Here is a 7,846-nt window from a genome sequence, read left to right as displayed (position 1 = left end):
TCAAAAGCATCAATTCTTCGGCGCTCAGCCTTCTTCACAGTCCAACTCTCACATCCATACATGACCACAGGAAAAACCATAGCCTTGACTAGATGAACCTTTGTTGGCAAAGTAATGTCTCTGCTTTTGAATACGCTATCTAGGTTGGTCATAACTTTCCTTCCAAGGAGTAAGCGTCTTTTAATTTCAAGTAAGCATACTAGCATCCATTTATCTTATACTGAAAAGTTTTAGTTGTTAGGGAGAAGGGAGAGAGTGTATGTATGTGAATATGTGATTAATAATGTGTTTGGAAAACAGTGTTCCTGATAAATCTCACACATTAAAAATATGGGCCTTGTAGAAAATATTGGAGTCCTTGGTTTTGTAAGAATTGGGAATAACTGGTCTATAATATGAAATACTAATGTGTGAGGATGATTAGTTCTGCTTAGAGTTACGCAGTCTATTGGAGGAGGAAATGGCAACCCACTCCAGTATTCTTGCCTGGGAAATCCCATGGTCAGAGGAACCTGATGGGCTGCAGCCCATGGGGTCACAAAGAGTTGGACACAATTGAGCAACTAGACAACAAACATAACACAGTCTATATTCATTGGCTCTAAAAAGATTTTTTATGTTATAGCAATAATGGCAGTTGATATTCTTTTTATTATAAAATCTTTAATATCAATACCAAATTAAAAGTGAGACTCTGCATTTATTTTGCTCTTTAATAATTTTTTCCCCATTTGTTGAGGTATGATTGACAAATTCAAAATTGTTTATATTAGTGTACAACTTGATGTTTTGGTATACTTTGTGAAATACCACAATCAAGCTATTTAACATATCCATCACTTCATATAGATTTTTTCTCATCTTTTTTTTAATTTTGTGGTACACTTAAGTTTTATCTTCTAAGCAGATTTCAAGTACATAGTACTATATCGTTAACTATAATCATGTTACTGCACATGTGCAGAACTTACTCAACTTGTATAAATGAAACTTGATTCTTATTTTGATTTTAAAATACTGTGCTCATGTAAGCACTATTAATTTTGACACTGTTTTGAAAATTAAAAGCTCATATAATAAAATTTAATCAGTGCTTTAGAAACATGGTAAAAAGTAGAATTTTCCCTTATGTTCACGCTCATCTTCCCTCCTTTCACTGCAAAGTAATTATTTGGTTTATAGCATTTCAGACCTTACCTACATGCTGAAGTTGTTTTTACATGAAGGATTCAAACCTTAAATGTTATTCTCTGGCTTATCTTTTTTACTTTGTTCTACCTTTGTTCTGATTGTTAATTATTTTTATACAGAATTTTATGTGAAAATAATTGACTGTTTTCCTTAAACCCAGATATTGTATCATGATATAACTAGTGAGTCTTCCCTTCTACCCTCCTCCCCAAATTAATTTTGCCTGGAACTCAGTAAATTACTATGTCATGTAAGTTTTTCTTGATACTGCATCTGACTGAAGGATTCCATGCTTTATGAACACTTTATGGTTGGTGCTCTTATATTGTCTTTTTCTTTACCTGGGTCTGAAGTGCACCAGAGCTCTGGATCTTTGGCCTGTGAATCCACTTTTGAGTGTGTCACAAACTTTCACCTTTCCTAAATCTTGAACTGATTGTCATGTTAACAATAGTTATTTTTCTGATTGCTTTAGTGATCAGACGCAGTCTTTCCTAGAATTTAAATGTCTGTGATTTCCCAGTGCTTATTGTATTCTTATCTCTGCTCACTTTCTTTTCCTAAAATGACTCCATAAGCCTAGATTGTACTGTCCTGTCCTGGATTTTTCTGTCCTTCCCTGCTGTGTTGCATTCTGAGCGTCTTATAGTGGGTATATAAAGGAAGTAGATGGTGACAGTTTCTATGAAGTATAACTTTTGATGACTCAGAAAATGGTAAGCATGTGATAATAGAGTTGCTTGCCCTTTTTTTTTTTTTTTTTGTCCTTTGCTGAGCACTGAGTTAAGGGGCAGGATGATAGGAATGAATGTGGAAACACTCCCGTCATCTTTTTGATTATTTTGTGGTTCTTTCTTTCTTAAGGTAGAGCTAGTACCACTGGAGTTGCTGTCTCTTAGCACTGATATTTTCTTGCCCCGTCCTGAAACTCCAGTACTTTGGCCACCTCATGCTAAGAGTTGACTCATTGGAAAAGACTCTGATGCTGGGAGGGATTGGGGGCAAGAGGAGAAGGGGACGACAGAGGATGAGATGGCTAGATGGCATCACTGACTCCATGGACATGAGTCTCAGTGCACTCCCGGAGTTGGTGATGGACAGGGAGGCCTGGCGTGCTGTGATTCATGGGGTCACAAAGAGTCGGACATGACTGAGCGACTGATCTGATCTAATCTGATCTGAATCATCATTTGCCACCTCCCTTTGGAATATGCCCAGAAACAAAACAACAACAACAACAAAAGCCCAGAAAACTAAGTACACTATATTTTCTAGAGTTAAAACTGTATGTCTCTACTTCCCAATGGAAGAAGATCCAGATTCAGGAATAAGTTCCAGTCTAATGGGCTGAATTCTCCAAGCCAGGCTTCAACAGTATGTGAACTGTGAACTTCCAGATGTTCAAGCTAGATTTAGAAAAGGCAGAGGAACCAGAGATCAAATTGCCAACATCCGCTGGATCATTGAAAAAGCAAGAGAGTTCTAGGAAAACATCTACTTCTTATTGACTATGCCAAAGCCTTTGGCTGTGTGGATCACAATAAACTGTGGAAAATTCTGAAAGAGATGGGAATACCAGACCACCTGACCTGCTTCCTGAGAAATCTGTATGCAGGTTAGGAAGCAACAGTTAGAACTGGACATGGAACAATGGACTGGTTCCAAATTGGGAAAGGAGTACATCAAGGCTGTATATTGTCACCCTCTTATTTAACTTATATGCAGAGTACATCATCAGAAATGCTGGGCTGGATGAAGCACAAGCTGGAATCAAGATTGCCGGGAGAGATATCAATAACCTCAGATATGCAGGTGACACCACCCTTATGGTAGAAAGTGAAGAAGAACTAAAAAGTCTCTTGATGAAAGTGAAAGAGGAGAGTAAAAAGTTGGCTTAAAACTCAACATTCAGAAAACTAAGATCATGGTATCTGGTCCCATCAATTCATGGCAGACAGATGGGGACACAGTAGAAGCAATGAGAGACTTAATTTTCTTAGATTCCCAAGTTACTACAGATGATGACTGCAGCCATGAAATTAAAAGACACTTGCTCCTTGGAAGAAAAGTTATGACCAACCTAGACAGCATATTAAAAAGCAGGGACTTTACTTTGCCAACAAAGTTCCATCTAGTCAAAGCTATGGTTTTTCCAGTAGTTGTGTATGGATGTGAGAGTTGGACTGTAAAGAAAGCTGAGCGCAGAAGAATTGTTGTTTTCGAGCTGTGGTGTTGGAGAAGACTTTTGAAAGTCCCTTGGACTGCAGGGAGATCCATCCAGACCATCCTAAAGGAAATCAGTACTGAATATTCTTTGAAAGAACTGATGTTGAAGCTGAAACTCCAATACTTTGGCCACCTGATGCGAAGAACTGACTCATTGGAAAAGACCCTGCTGCTGCGAAAGATTAAAGTCGGGAGGAGAAGGGGATGACAGAGGATGGGATGGTTGGATGGCATCATTGACTCAATGGACATGAGTTTGTGTAACTCCAGTAGTTGGTGATGGACAGGGAGGCTGCTGTCCATCCAACTGCTGCAGTTCATGGGTTGCAAAGAGTCGGACACGATGAACGACTGAACTGAACTGAATGGGATGAAGTTTTATGCTCTCAGTAAATACACTATCCTAGTTATTATAGTCCCCAATCTGTTGCTACTGTTTTTAGTCTTTATCTTATTCAGGGACACTGTCTAGTCCCTTGTTGCCGATAGCATTTGGAATATGCTAATAAATGAGCTTCAGTTGAAGAAAAAAATTAAAATGTCAGCACCATGGCCAGAGGCCTTGCCTGAAAATGGGGGTGTGCATTGAAGGAGCTATCCTTTCTCTCAGTGCTGACTATCCAGCAAGTTTTTTCAAATTCTAGGTTTAAACAGAAAGCAAAGGTAGTGCTAACAAGTCACCTATGGAATCACATCCAAGAAATATCTTCATGATAGGCTTGAACCTAGACATCGTACCAGCTTGAGTGTTTGTTTTAGTCCTATGGAAATGTGCAAGTAAGCAGGATAAACAACATCTCAGCAAGACAGTGTAAGGAAAATCTCTGTATAAAAGCATCTTAAGAGGACCATATCTATTTCTCTTCAAAGGAAGTTCCCACAAAGTGCTATAGCTAAGTTCAAGAAAGATCCCCTGCTGTCTTAACCTTTCAGTTAACAGGAGGTGAGAATGTTTAACAGGAACAGACTAGGAGACTTGGTACCTGTACTGCTGCCAGTGAGTTGTCCCTGGAGCAGCATGAATCCTGCTGTTCCTCTGTAACACTGCTGTTCCCCTATAACATTCTTCTGAGAAACTGCCTGTGAAGCAAACTGCAGTGAGCATGTTAAGAAGTTATTTCTGCAACTGTTACTCCTGTGCTTATTGGCGAAAAGGGACTCTACAGCTTCCATGAATAAGATAAAGACTAAAAACAGTAGCAAGGGTTGGAAACTATAATAACTAGGATAGTGTATTTACAGGGAGCATAAAACTTCACCCCATTAGACTTGAACTTATGCCTGAATCTAGATCTTCTTCCAGTCGGAAGTAGAAACATACAGTTTTAACTCTAGAAAATACAGTATACTTAGTTTTCTGGGCTTTTTTTGTTACTGTTGTTAAAGAATTTTTATTCCTTGCAGATGACTTTTGAAAAATTATATCAATCTTAGCCAAGCCTTTTTTGTCTCTGCCAACTCTGAATTTACTGTCCTTCCATCTAATCTTTTGTTCAGTGCCAAATGAACCTCACGGTTCATTGATCCTTATTCACTGCAGTCACTGTTTTTAGTCTTTTCTTTCTTTCTTAAAGGGCTTGCTGTTGCTGTATAAACAGGGTCAAATACCCTTTGGAAGTACACCAGATGAGCGTAAAATAATAAAGTAATACATATTAAAGAAAACTTTTGGAAATTAACTGTAATCCTAAAATTCTTCTAAAAATTCTAAAAATCCTTCTAAAAAAAGGTAAAATCCTTCTTACCAAATAGCTTATAAAGTTGATATATTAAGTATATATTTAGGTATTGCTTTTTTAAATGGCCCTCAGTTCAGTCACTCAGTTGTGTCCCACTCTTTGTGACCCCATGAACCGCAGCACGCCAGGCCTCCCTGTCCATCACCAACTCCTGGAATCCACTCAAACTCATGTCCATCGAGTCAGTGATGCCATCCAGCCATCTCATCCTCTGTCATCCCCTTCTCCTCCTGCCCCCAATCCCTCCCTGCATCAGGGTCTTTTCAAATGAGTCAGCTCTTTGCATCAGGTGGCCAAAGTATTGGAGTTTCAGCTTCAACATCAGTCTTTCCAATGAACAACCAGGACTGATCTTTAGGATGCACTGGTTGGCCAAATTAACCTTTAAATTTCTGAAGCCGTCAACCTCTCAAAATATATCTTAATTTAGTTATACAAAGTATATAGTTTTATTACCACTTCCCTCTTGAAGTGTGTCCCTCTTGTTTTCTTCCCCTGGTTTTATTGCTCTCTCTTGGATTCTGTTCACTTGTTCAACATCTTTCTCAATCCCTTACTTTGCTCCTTTTTTTCCCTTTACTTCTTAAATGTCAGTAATGCAAGTTTCACTTCTGACTACATCTCCCTCTTCACTCCTCCTGGGACATTCTATTCCCTATAGTTTCATCTTTTCATTTTTTTGTATCCCCTTTTACCCTTCATCTCTGTTTTTCACCAGTAGAGTCTCCATCAGACGTGTCTTCTATTAATGTTTTTCTTTCTTGTCTTCACACCAGTGTGCTAATTCAGACTCATTTTGTTTCTTATATGGAGAATTGCAGTTATCTCCAATTAAGCTTTGCTGCCTTTGTCTTTCCATACAATCAGTCTGCCAGTAACTGAACCTCAGGATATTGTGACTACGCATCTTTTGTCCATATGTCACCGTCTCCCTGCAGTGCTCATGTTGTTCCCTAAAATTGTAATGCTCTATCTTCTTTGTAGCCTATTACCTTATACATGTTAAGCATTCTTTGTAATACTTTACCTTGTATTTGAATTCTTGCTTCTCTGGTGGCTCAGTTCAGTTCAGTTCAGTCGCTCATCATGTCCAACTCTTTGCGATCCTTATGAACCGCAGCACGCCAGTCCTCCTTGTCCATCACCAACTCCCGGAGTTCACCCAAACCCATGTCCATTGAGTCGGTGATGCCATCCAACCATCTCATCTTCTGTTGTCCCCTTCTCCTCTTGCCCTCAATCTTTGCCAGCATCAGAGTCTTTTCCAATGACTCAGCTCTTCACATCAGGTGGCCAGGGTATTGGGAGTTTCAGCTTCAACATCAGTCCTTCCAGTGAACACCCAGGACTGATCTCCTTTAGGATGGACTGGTTGGATCTCCTTGCAGTCCAAGGGACTCTCAAGAGTCTTCTCCAACACCACAGTTCAAAAGCATCAATTCTTCAGCTCTCAGCCTTCTTTATAGTCCCAACTGTCACATCCATACATGACTACTGGAAAAACCAAAGCCTTGAGTAGACAAACCTTTGTTGACAAAGTAAGTCTCTGCTTTTTAATATGCTGTCTAGGTTGGTCATAACTTTCCTTCCAAGGAGTAAGCATCTTTTAGTTTCATGGCTGCAGTCAATGTCTGCAGTGATTTTAGCTCCCAAAAATAAAGTCAGCCACCGTTTCCACTATTTACCCATCTATTTGCAATGAAGTGATAGGACTGGATGCCATGATCTTACTTTTTGAATATTGAACTTTTACTCTCCATATAAGTTAAATAAGCAGGGTAACAATATACAGCCTTGACGTACTCCTTTTCCTATTGGAAACCAGTCTGTTGTTCCATGTCCAGTTCTAACTGTTGTTTCCATACTTGCATACAGGTTTCTCAAGAGACAGCTCAGGTGATCTGGTATTCCCATCTCTTTCAGAATTTTCCACAGTTTATTGTGATCCACGCAGTCAAAGGTTTACTCCAATCACCTGGAGTAACAGGCAAATATGGCCTTGGAGTACAGAATGAAGCAGGGCAAAGGCTGATAGAGTTTTGCCAAGAGAATGCACTGGCCATCACAAACACCCTCTTCCAAAAACACAAGAGAAGATGCTACACATGGACATCACCAGATGGCCAACACCAAAATCAGATTGATTATATTCTTTGCTGGCAAAGATGGAGAAGCTCTATATAGTCAGCAAAAACAAGACCAGGAGCTGACTATGGCTCAGCTTGTAAACTCCTTATTGCCAAATTCAGACTTAAATTGAAGAAAGTAGGGAAAACCACTAGATCATTCAGGTATGACCTAAATGACTATACAGTAGAAGTGAGAAATAGATTTAAGGGACTAGATCTGATATACCGAGTGCCTAATGAACTGTGGACAGAGGTTCGTGACATTGTACAGGAGACAGGGATCAAGACCATCCCCAAGAAAAAGAAATGCAAAAAGGCAAAATGGCTGTTTGAGGAAGGGTTACAAATAACTGAAAAGAGAAGTGAAAAGCAAAGGAGAAAAAGAAAGATATAAGCATCTGAATGCAGAGTTCCGAAGAATAGCAAGGAGAGTAAGAAAGCCTTCCTCAGTGATCAATGCAAAGAAATAGAGGAAAACAACAGAATGGGAAAGACTAGAGATCTCTTCAAGAAAATCAGAGATACCAAGGGAACATTTCATGCAAAGATAGGCTCAATAAA

General features: G+C 39.3%; 1 protein-coding gene across 1 annotated transcript in view; it reads left to right on the top strand.

Annotated features, from left to right (window-relative positions):
• ORC4 (origin recognition complex, subunit 4) overlaps window positions 1-7,846 on the top strand; it is a 95,579-nt gene that overhangs the window by 76,415 nt on the left and 11,318 nt on the right. The gene's annotated exons all lie outside the window — the stretch shown is intronic.

Source organism: Bison bison, unplaced genomic scaffold, assembly GCF_000754665.1.
Source record: "Bison bison bison isolate TAMUID 2011002044 unplaced genomic scaffold, Bison_UMD1.0 scf7180017864139, whole genome shotgun sequence".
Classification (NCBI taxonomy): Eukaryota; Metazoa; Chordata; class Mammalia; order Artiodactyla; family Bovidae; genus Bison; species Bison bison.
This window is presented reverse-complemented; position numbering and strand designations above follow the sequence as displayed.